The following is a 12,455-nucleotide window of genomic DNA, read 5'->3' as shown; positions in this document are numbered from 1 at the left end:
GTGTAACTTACTTCCAAAATGGTGAAGGCAGCGGTGCTGGTGACAAAGGCAGTTATCAAACCATTAGAATACTTGATTATGTATCTTTTGATGATCTGATCAACTTTTTCCTATGCCATTTTTAGATACCAAGTTACTCACAAATATAAGTCACTCTACTATTGTTACATGCGGTACAAACAGCTTAACTTTTCAAAGAATGAGGCCCTCTAGACAATGGTTTCGTCTTGGAGTTGCAAATCCACAAATACTGACTAAAGTTTCACTTATCGTGTCGTATCATACCGGTTCTCGACTTGTTTTCAATATGGCAAGTTTAAATCAAAGGTGAAAGGTGGGTCATTGCTCAGAGAAACTGCTCAAAACATAGCGGTGAACCAATGAAGGGAGCAATTTTTACGGCCAATGTTTGCTTTATCGGTACAGTGTAGCCATCCATCAAGAAGTCGGTATTCTTGCCACAATGGCTGTCAGACCATGAAACACAATTGGAAGCGCTACGTTTTGTCGCGCTTCACGAGATTGAGAGCTTATAACTCTTGACCCAGATTTATTGCCTGTCAAACTCAGGCAATAAACAGGAGACAATGCTTCGTTTAGTCGTAGTTCAACTCTTCGCTCGGTGGAGTCGTCGTAAACACCATGGTCCCTTTGCTACCGGTTCTAGGCCTAGCTGCGACTGTGCTCACGCTAATTTTTGAGGTAGTCAGCACTGTGACGTCTGAGTGGCACACGTTTACGGTTGAAAATCGCCATGGCAATTTCCAGTATACATACGGACTCTGGCAAAGTTGTGTAGCGACGCCGTCTGAGCAGAGACCGACTTGTAACAATGAAGCAGTCGATTGGAATGTCATCGAAGGTGTGTGTAGTTAATGTCGTCGATTTAAAGGGTGTATATAGTCAACACTTTCTTTTATATATATATATATATATATATATATATATATATATATATATATATATATATATATATATATATATATATACGTGGTTCACGGCACGTGACGCTACAGAACACAGGTAACCGTTTTAAGTCCCGACTTCAACTTCTCATTAACTTTTACTCAAAACACACTGCCAAATAGGTAATTAGTACAGTTCTACCCATGAAGATTTCTAAACTATACGAGAGAGAGAGAGAGAGAGAGAGAGAGAGAGGAGAGAGAGAGAGAGAGAGAGAGAGAGAGAGAGAGAGAGAGAGAGAGAGAGAGAGACATAGTGATATTGCTTCTTTTCAAAGGGATGTTTACACTGCGAACGATGAGCTAAGGTCATTTCACATCCACCTTCTATTTGTCCAATTTGTAATGTCACAATGCCTCTCTTTTTACAATGAAATTGGGTTGATCGAGGCTTCACGCATAACTGCCAACCCATAACACGTTGCATCTCTCTTTTAAACAGCTCTTTTCAGTGTACGCAACGGGTGAGGTATCTCTGTTTGCCTGTCAGTGCTGTTAGCCGGGGTGTCCACATGTATTTTTACTCGTACAGGAAAACCAGCCTTTCTCCAAACCTTTTTATAATACTAGTTTCAATTCGAAAATCGCATATAAGAGTAAATGATATAGAAGTCAATGGAAACACCTTGATCAGGTCACAGTGAAAATGGACTCAATTGAATATTGTTTGATTCCATGAGACTAGTTTAACGGCACTGGGCAGTCAAGTTTATTTTTCACGCTATGTGGTAAGCGTATCACCCTCTAACTTTCTGGTGTCGAGGTACTGAACAATAAGGCCTCATCAATCAACAAGTAATGATTCGTAAAGATAAGCGGATTTCTTAATCTATGGAAAAAAGTACTCGGTAGAAATTTGCCGTAAAGTAGTGACCAGATCAGATCGCACGGTTGAAATTGGAGTCATACTTTATATGGGAAAACGCATTATTGTAGTCAAGACTTAAAATGAAATGTTCCTAGATGTTAAAGAAATATATTGTCTACACAACGTGAGACTCAGTGACAATATATGGGGTTGAAATGAATTATTTTATGGCCATAGCTTGACAAACTTTTACAATAATTTTTGGTCTGCCACTTGTTGGAGCTCATTTTGAAGCTTATGGAATTTTCACCAGTTTAATATTGTGAAACTCGATGATTTTATTTTTTCGTTAAAGTTAACACAGAGATGACGTCTTTTTTTAATTCAAACTTTCTGTAGTACCAAAGTTTGCATAATGGACCCATTTTTTAATTCTTGATTTTGAGAGAGGATGAATAAGTGGAGTACTGCTATCATATCTCACCCATAACAACACCAAATGCCTGTGTGTCTCATTGGACTTCTAAACTTTGATGTTTGATTGCACCACTAACATATTAGAACTGGTTCTGTTACGTCACACTCTTCTAGTTGTGTTGAGGTTAACTTAGTATACCAGGTAGGACGTTCCTTTGGCTCACGTAATAAAACTTTGAAGTCAGGAGATGCTGTTACGACTTGCGATTGCAAGCATATTATCTATCTATCTATATATCTACTTATCTATCTATCTATCTATCTATCTATCTATCTATCTATCTATCTATCTATCTATCTATCTATCTATCTATCTATCTATCTATCTATCTATCTATCTATCTATCTATCTATCTATCTATCTATCTATCTATCTATCTATCTATCTATCTATCTATCTATCGATCTATCGATGATCGATCGATCGATCGATAGATCGATCTTTATATATATCTGTCTAATATATGCATGACATTTCTAATGAATTATACACCCTGGAAATAGCTGATGAAAACTGACCGATATTGAAAAGTAGAGATCTCGAAGAAAAATGATATTTGCAAATTGAGTGCATTGCGTATTTCACGTCTGTCCGGTGGTCTCTATTCTATGTACATATGCCATATATTCTATGTACATTTGTCACTTTATCTTAATTTATATCTGTGTCCATCTCATTGTCCGTTGTTCTCATTAATGTATTTCACAGCACATGTCAAAGTCGCCCAATTGTGCATGGTGGTTGCATGCGTCATATCCATCGCTTCGATTCTGATGTTGTCGTGTATCCTCAGTGGATGGCTCAGTACAGGGAAATTGAAGACCGCCAGCGTGATGGTAACTCTGGCAGGTATGCTTAGTGTATCGTTCAGTGTTTCAAAAATAAATACAAAATGTAAAGCAGCTTGATTTTTACACAAAATCACTGTCTACTTTTTGTCAGTTGCTGGTGAACGCCGCGGCAAATGCATCTTAACGCTCCTTCGATGCGATTAAGACATTTCCTTAAAACATTTCTCAATTGCGAGAGCGTAGTCTCATTTACTTAGCTTTGAGACTTGAGGCACGAGCGAAATTAACTAATTTGACATTAGTGAAAATATGTTTGTTTCGTATTGTGGTCTTCGGGTAGTATGTTTCCAGAGATCGTGTGATCTTATTCTCACAATATCTCTATGTCTGTCTCTCGGTCTCGTTGGCCTGCGTCCGTGTGGCTATCTGTCTCCCTTTTTTGCCCGTTCTGCAGACTGTCTGTCTTCTGTGTGTCTCACCCGCCTTTCTCTCCCCTTTTCTCCCTCACCTATGCCCCTGTCAGTCTGTCTGTCAGCCCCCTCCCTTCCCCCTCTCTCTTTCTCTCTCTACTATAGACATAAAAATAGAGAGTAAGTATAGCAATATATTTTAGCCTTAGTGTGTATTTTGGTACCATATCTGAAATATTATGCCTCTCTCTCCGCTGCACACATCCCAGTACAACAGTTGCACTTGGAAGTGGATGGTATGCTGCGAGAACCTCTAGACATGCAACGGACACCAACATGGATTTCACCTGGGGATACTCAATCGTTATAGCTTGGGTCTCCATCATCGTTGCGTTTATTGCTGCAGGACTTCTGTGCTGTGCAAGTATCCAACACAACATGCCTATCTCTCATAGGAGAGGGCAGGTTATCTGAATAAGATGCGCATAACCTTCAGCGCCGTATCCCTGAACTCAAGACAGCAAAATAGGTGTAAAGTCATTTCATTGAGGCTTTCCCTTTTTGGCAATTTGAAAAAACGGCTAATCGAAAACAACATTTTATTCTTCATATATACCAACAACGTTCTTACCAACGAATCTAGAATATTCCTGGTCACTGTAAAATATTGTCAGATGTCATGGACTTCACGACATATTGAACGTTCCCTCCAACACTCCTAGTAGTACTACACCGTGATTTCAACAAATAATCGGAAACACACAGTTTTTCTGATAATTGAGAACAAAGTGACGATCTCATTTACATGTCTTCATTTAAACATGGAACATATCATGAACGTGTGTACACAACAATTTGTAATTATCCTTCGTAGGACTGCTGCTTGTGTTGACTCGTAATTAGGTTTTGGGAGTGACGCCTATATTTAATTTCCCTAACGGAGTTCACGATGATTATCGGCTATTTTCATTTTTGAATATCGAATTTTTGACAATGTTGTTTCTCTAATTCCAAACTTTATATCGTGACCGATGATTTTTATCTTGGTTATGAAAGACAAAAATTAAAAAAAAGTTTAAAACCTTGACTTTCGAGGCGGGCACTTTTTATATGAGAAGATAGGCTGCCGGGGATCAAATGTACAGACACAGATTTGTTGTGCTGACATTTCTTCAGTATGCTTGCATTGGCTGTATATGCCATCATCTTATCAACACAGTCATATATATGTATATTATGTACCGGTTCCTATTTCTGTCATGTGACTCTTACACTTCATGACTATGTTTTGTAATGGTTAAGATCACTAGCAAACTTTATTAAACGTGCCTAAACAATCTGTGAGATATAAGGAAAAATTGAAACGTTAATTAAATATTCGAGAACCAAAATTTTAATTTGAAAGTGCAATGTTTTTTGTTCACTGGTATGTTGTCAAAAAATGATGTACAAAGTTTCATAAATTCGATGGCATCGTCAGAATATATAACGTTTATTGAAATTTCTTAAAATAAATATGCAAATTTGAATTGGTAAGCATCAAATATGCAAATTCGAAATCGTTGACGAATAACAGTTGCTTTGACTGCTACCTTCATTTACAATGCGTGAAGCAAGTTTCATCCACCTTGATCAAGTATGTCAAGATATATTGTCAAAGTTCATTGAATTTGCCTTTTAAATGACACTTGACACGGAAATACGATAGGTTTTCCATTTAGCCAGGGTTTTGTTGTGAAATATCTTTTTAAAAATTCACAAAATTTGCTGCTATCGCCCTTTATAGATAGCTTCAGTTAATGATATAACTAAATATTTAAACATTGCAATTCGCTGACATTTCAGATTCGCTAAATGTTCGTCTTTATCTTTATATGATCCATGCCTGTGGAAATTTTCTTGAACTCTGATCTGACTGAGCTATCCTGATTACCTTTCCTTGACCGTTAAAGTTCATTAATATGTTAAGTGGCCATATCTTTCACATCAATCAGTTAAATGACCTTCACAGCTCTCACATGTTTGTATGACAAATGTCTGTGATGATGTCTTTCTGAAAATATCAGACTTGTTAAGGAATATAAACTATGTAAATCACATCCGCAAAGAAACTAATCAATTCTTGCTATTTGCAAAAGGAATCTAATATGAACCAGACTCTGTACGATGCCTTTACAAATTACAGGCACAAACATCTTTTCGACAATACGTCAGCTATATGAACACGCCCACCACTGTCATACTAACATTTGGGAATGACTCTGAAGTATTGTTTATTCTTAAGAGATGTTTATGGAGATAACCGAGAATATGCTCATGAACGAGTAGTTATCAGGAAACTCTTCATAGAGAACTTAATTTTTCGTAAAGAATACACATTTTTACACAAATCAAAGATTACAGTGAATCGCATTAGCACTTTGGAATTCAGACCCCGATGATTCAGACCCCGCGGTTGCGGGCTGTGAAAACTGTACATGTACTCATGGTTATTTGTGCAACCTACGGTGTTCGCTGACCTGTGCAGTACTGTCTGCAGCTACAGGAATTGGACAGTTTAACATAAATCGTGTATGATGCTGATCATGTATTTTATTACTTCTTTAGAATTTCGAAGGTATTGTTCGAAAAACCTACCTTGTCTGCTTGATGGTGGTACGTGGAGTGACCCGCCCTCTGTTACTGTAATCAGTTGCAAAAGGGCCTTGTTCCAAAACGTCTTTTTAATCGAAAGAATTAATTTAGTATACTCACTCACGATTGATCCTATTACATGTTCTCTGACTCCACTTTAATGTGAACTGATCATTGCAGCTATTTTCCTTGCCCGGATTCTTGCTTTGTTTTCCTGACTTACAGCCTGAACGGAGAGTACCAAATTTGCATATTTTATCGTGTTCGAGAGCCTCGTTTCGCTACCTCGCTGAGTGCGGAAGTGTGTGTGGGAGAGAGACCGGCGTACGATCTCAAAAACAAGGCCGTGAACTTAAACAGAAACTTATCCTTCTTTTAAATATGCAGATTTTCTTTGACAATAAACCATTTATTAAGATTTTTGAAAGTATTTGACCGGAGAGTGCAAAATTTTTTTACGATGGCACAATTACCGTGCCAAGGCGGACGATCGAACGACGTATATATTGGAATCCAACTTTTGCCGAAAAACCTAACTTTTAAGGGTCTTGTAGAGCTTGAGCCAAACTGAAACTTTCAGAAAATGTTTCTTATAGTATCGATAGTAAGTGGTCCAAATTTCAGGGTCGTACGATATATTGCATGTATTTGCGGCATGATTAAGTGACGCCGTGTAGAGACCGCCGTGTAGAGACCGCCCGCAGCTGTGATATCGCACTGGCATTGTGCGAAGTGAATTGAGGCGCGGGCGTCCACGCTGCCGAGTACGGCAAACGGACAACGCAAGTATAGCTGTTTTACGCTGTTGTTCACGGGTTTCCCATCACGTGTACAGAAATAAGACACCCTACACTCAGTGTGACAGTTTTCAGACATGACATGCTGTTCGTTGTACTCACTTCGCTCTGTATTAATCGCGTTTTACAAGTCATAGTACTGCATATTAAGACAGGTGATGCTGCTGTCCCGTTTTGGATAGTTTTTTTTTCGGTACAAGCTATTTCGGGCTATAAACTTGGCGAAATTAGCCACACCGTGCACCGTACGATACAAGGCGTCGAAAGCAACACACAGAGACAGTCCATGTCCGATATGTAAGCGCCATACACGTCGAAATATAGTTGCGTCGTCCATGGATTAACGTAACTAATTTATCACGAAATATTTATATACAGTTTTCCAAACACACTTAAATTGAAAATTTGGGTTTGAAGTTTCAAAATATCAATATTTAGCCCCTACAATAATAATCCAAATACGACGTCCGATTACTGCGATAGCAGTCCGATTACTACGCACTCAACATCGGGTCAAAAATTTGACAACTTTTACCCTCTAAATACCACTTCCGTCGTGTTAACAGTTTGAGGATAAACACAATAAAGTTCGAAAGGTATGATAATAAGATTTTGTTGTGCTTGTCATTTATGAAACGGCTTTGGGCGAAATTCACCATCCTGTCCGAAAACTATATCACACTGAGTGTAGCACTTTGTTTAGAACGCTTACACAAGCCATGCACAAGCACAACACATACACACACACGTACTCAGTACGTCCGAAGTGAAGGCCGCCATGATGGAAACGCCGATTCACGGGTCAAGTTTAAATGTCTGTAAGTTTGTATCCAGACCTTGAGCCAAACTGAAATTACGTCTGAACATTTCTAAAACCACGAAAAATCGATTGCAGGTCTTCTTTTGGGCGTAAATATCATTGCATGTATTTGCGGCATCGCTAAACTTGGGCCTTCAGTCGATCCCAAAAAACCAATCATATCGTTAAAATGACAGTTTCACAGCATAGAAATCCTAAAAAAATTACATGCGAATACTTTCCAACAGTATCATTCAATATCACCATAAAGTAGATACGATTGACCAACGATGACGGTAAAATTCAGTGATGAAAATCTCCGTGAAAAATTACTAACGGTCAATCTCCGACTAGAGGGCGCTGTCTGAATTCAAACGTAATTCCCATTAATATATGCTAATTAGGTACCCTCCGTTCAGGCTGACTAACCTCGTGTAGTTAGACTACGATGTCGTTACAAGTGCCGCTCTACGGCAACCAATTCAGATGGCGACCATGTGACTATCGTGGTAGATAGTGAATAAGTTCGGCTTTGGCAATAATTTTGTACTTTAGTTAAGTTTCGGAACTAAGAGTGTTTTTATTTGGATGTCACACTAATTATTTAGGATGATTTTTGACAAACAAGTAAGATTATAGCCCCACTACAGGCACATATAGAGCAATTTTGTCAGATAAACACGATTTGTCACATTGTCATCTCATACACATCTAAATAACCACTTTTCGAACAAATTAAACGAAAGTATGTCATTCCGGAACTCTCAATCTATTGAGGGCGTCCGTGCATGTTGACATTGCAGTGACCAGCTTTTAGTGAAAATGAGTGAGAATTCAAATGCAAACTCGTATAATTGATTGCAAGCAAACAAACGAGGTATCATGGAGTATTATATTTACATGCTATGTGCAAAGTACACTAAAACCACACATGATGCCGCTGAGACAACCTCAGAAACAGAGTTATGTGTATGATACATATGAGGTATGGTACGTTGACAGTCTCCATACGCATACACTGTAAAAGAATATTTGAAAATCCTCTTACGCTGAAATTGCTTGTCTTTCTCATTCTTTTAAAGAAATTTAAACCATAAGAGCATATGTTAATGTTTATTGATATACTCGGCGAGGAAACCTGGTTCATGGAAATGAAATTGGGGCGGAAACTGTTGTAATAATTATAATGTGGGGAGAAATGATGGACGTACTCAACCAGTTTCTTCAACATTAAATCTGTCGTTATTTAAACCGTTGTTTTGACAATACACAGATTGTGTAATCTCAGTCTTGTCGTTTTACCATATCATGAAGTTTTTGCCGTTTTTGTTACACATTTACTTTTCTGTAGTCATTAAACTTTCCGTTGACATTTTCAATTTTATCCGCTTTTGTCTAGTACTTTTTACGCTGAGGAAGGCAACTTGTGTATTGCCGAAACGTTGGTTTGAAATAAAGATCTTTTTAAAGATGAAGAAACTGGTTGAGTACGTCCACCATGTATCCTCACTTTGTCAAGACTTTTGTGTAATTCCGCTCTTTCCCGATGACTTCAATAGTTGCAGTTGAACTGAGTCTATTACTTGTAATACTAAAAATGTGGTTTACAATAACAAAATATCCCATGCTCATCTGACAAGTTTAAAACTTAAGAGCCGTTATTTTTTTTATCTTTCATTTTATCTTTAATTCGATAAGATTAAAGCTGCCGTAAATTTCAACATGACCAGCTTGTGACATCAAAGATATAGCTTATACAGATATACAGCAAAACTCTCTCTATTCCGAAATATAACTAATGGCTATTATACCGGGGTCGTCATTCACTGCTTTACACACTCGCTAGTATTTGAGTACGGTCGATCGTATCACTGTGTAATCACAACATGATTTTTTGTCCTTGTAACTCGCCTAATGTGGCTTGTTAACGTCTAGCCAGCGACAATATGAGAGCCTCTAAACAGAAACAATGCAAGAAGGTGTCTCAATTCATTCGTATTTCTTGACTGTTTCTTTTAAGTATGGTCGTCGAGATCACAGTTGTAGAAATGTTTAAGAAAGAAATATTTCCTGCGATACAGACATGGTCTTATACCGCCTTAAAATGTCGAATAGAAATGCATATATAAATTTTGAAAGTATTCTTAGGCCAAACACCTTCATATTGTATATTCCTTACACCTTACCATTAAGTAACATACGGAAATCGTGATAGTAATGACTAGAGTGCCAGAATTGAAGATTGTATATACCTCAAGGTCATGAAATTTCACAATAGGTTGGGCAAGTGGTCATCGACCGTGCACCAATTTAGATTTCGAGCGCATAGTTGGTATCCCTACAGTCACAAATAGTTCAATTAAACGATCCACTTAGGCTCTAGGGTCAGCAGTAAAGTCGGTGACATACAAGAGGCCACTGTGATAGGTACGTTTATGAAAGTGTCTTTGTTTCCTGTGCCAAAGGTCATGAAACCACTGTGTTCACTGCATAGGGCTTTGACATCCGGGACATTACTCGACACACGCAGCAGCATTTTTGAGGTAGGTTAGCATAAATACTGTTAAAATACCTTCTAACATCAGCCATCAAAGACCTCCCAATACATATCTGCCTGATAATGGAGTTAATTCTAGGCAAGTACGTCTCGTAGCTCGGACAAGTTCATGATACAATCGAGTAAAATGTGAACATTGCAAAAGGTTAGCGTGCATAGCCTGATATCGACAGCGAGTAACCACTCATTAGGTCATTATGTTAGGTGATAAGGCGGTGTTTGGGTACTGAATACACCAGTTAGGCTATGCCATGGTAATAAAACAAATTGTTCACTGTATCATAACAATTGGCATAAGTAATCAAAGAATTTTATGACCATGCTTTCCTTCTCGGCAAATACCGTCTGGGGTATAGCACAATGTGTTTGGACAATGAGATAATTGTACCACTATGCCACATCTAATATCTCCGTCATGGTGACTTACTGGCTACGACTTGGTATGTAAAGCTTATTGTCGTAGAGGGCTTCAAGCATGCAATATTTCAAGCAGTCTGACATGTCTCATTGAGTACAGCTAGTTGTCCATATCGGCCATGTTTGTTTGCGGAGTTCAAAAAAGACCTCTATTGCACGGGAGCAGTTGGTAGTAAAGTGTATACTGCATGTGCACTATTTCCGCTTTTCAAGCTCGTGTACTTTAGGTTGAATTCACAAACACCTCTGGAGGGGAGGAATCACAGGAAGTTCTCAGGCTTTTTACAAATGCCCCCTAATAAACTCATAATGCATTCAACCTTCTGGCTTGCTATAATTTTGAAATCCCCTCTCAAAGAGATTGGACGGAAATTACAGGTGAGTGGTAATGTTTTTGTGCAAGCATTTTTGAAAAGTCATGAAACTTCACTCATGCCTATTGGGGAGGGTCACCATTTTTGCGCAACTATTAGAAGGCAAAAATATAGTCGATATAAAGCTCCGTCGAAAAATATCAAATCATAATTCATGGACGTTTATTTGACAAAGTATAACAATTTCCCCCTAAAACAACCTATATCTGTACATTTATATATGTTTGATAATTCGTTTACATGCATTTTGCTTAAAGTGGCAGGTAAAAAAGTGCATGTGAGTACAACAAATTTAAATCTCACTAAAAATTTTGATCCACTATACATGGTAGACCATGGGAAAACTACGGTTTTTTGCAATACTAAACTAGCTATATTTGTGCTTTTATATGTGTTTTACAATTTATACGAATTAACTTGATTCAGATACGGTGTTTAACAGTGAAGAGTGGACAACAAATATGATATTAGAATTTCAGCCAAAAGTTTTCCTTTCTCATGTCAGCCTACAGATAAACTATTCAATATTTCCCCAACAAAACTTGCTGTATATTTAATATGTAACCTAGTATATGAGTATATATGTAATTGTTGTTAGATATTGACTTTCAGGCTGTAATAAGTTTCTTGATGAACAATAGTGCTTTTTATACAATTACAAGCCAAACTATAAATGAAGGTATGCATTAAAGCTATTGTCCCTTTTGAAGAAGATCACATAGAAAAGGCTTAGAAAACAGGACGACTTTCCTCACCTTTTAGGAAAACTGGGCACAATTAACTTCTTTATATAAAGGGACATTAACTGTACCTTTTGGCTAGTCATGTATGTCTGAGTATCGACTGCAGTTTCTAGTTTTACTCCCCACAGCATGCTACAATAACAAAATTTTGTTAAGCAAATATTCTATATGCATGTGTAAAAACCCATGATGACAAATGAACTCTTGTCAGGACTTGAATTCAATTTTAAACAGTAACAATGCAGACTTAACACATATGGCTGTGTTTGAATTTTCATCACGGTTTTGGGATAGAACAAAAAACTGCAGTGGATACACAGAACGAAACCACCCAAAAATTAGCGAAATATTACAGCTTAAAATTGACCAAGCTACTTATCTCCCTTTACTGAACATTCTAGTTGCAATCATTACTATCACTAGACCATCCAGTACCTACCTATCTACCTACAATGCCATACAAAGATAGATAGATAGATAGATAGATAGATAGATAGATAGATAGATACATACATACATACATACATACATACATACATACATACATACATACATACATACATACATACATACATACATACATACGTACGTACGTACGTACGTACGTACATACATACATACATACATACTAATACATACATACATACATACATACATACATACATACATACATACTTACGTG

At 37.6% G+C, this 12,455-nt stretch overlaps 1 long non-coding RNA gene across 1 annotated transcript in view; it reads left to right on the top strand.

Annotated features, from left to right (window-relative positions):
- The first annotated feature begins 580 nt into the window (after window positions 1-580).
- LOC139143694 (uncharacterized) overlaps window positions 581-12,455 on the top strand; it is a 231,820-nt gene continuing 219,945 nt past the window's right edge. Inside the window, exons 1-2 of the long non-coding RNA XR_011554659.1 lie at window positions 581-862; window positions 2,960-3,100. This is a non-coding gene — a long non-coding RNA (uncharacterized lncRNA). The remainder of the gene's footprint in view (window positions 863-2,959; window positions 3,101-12,455) is intronic.

This window comes from Ptychodera flava, chromosome 11, assembly GCF_041260155.1.
Source record: "Ptychodera flava strain L36383 chromosome 11, AS_Pfla_20210202, whole genome shotgun sequence".
NCBI classification, from domain to species: Eukaryota; Metazoa; Hemichordata; class Enteropneusta; family Ptychoderidae; genus Ptychodera; species Ptychodera flava.
This window is presented reverse-complemented; position numbering and strand designations above follow the sequence as displayed.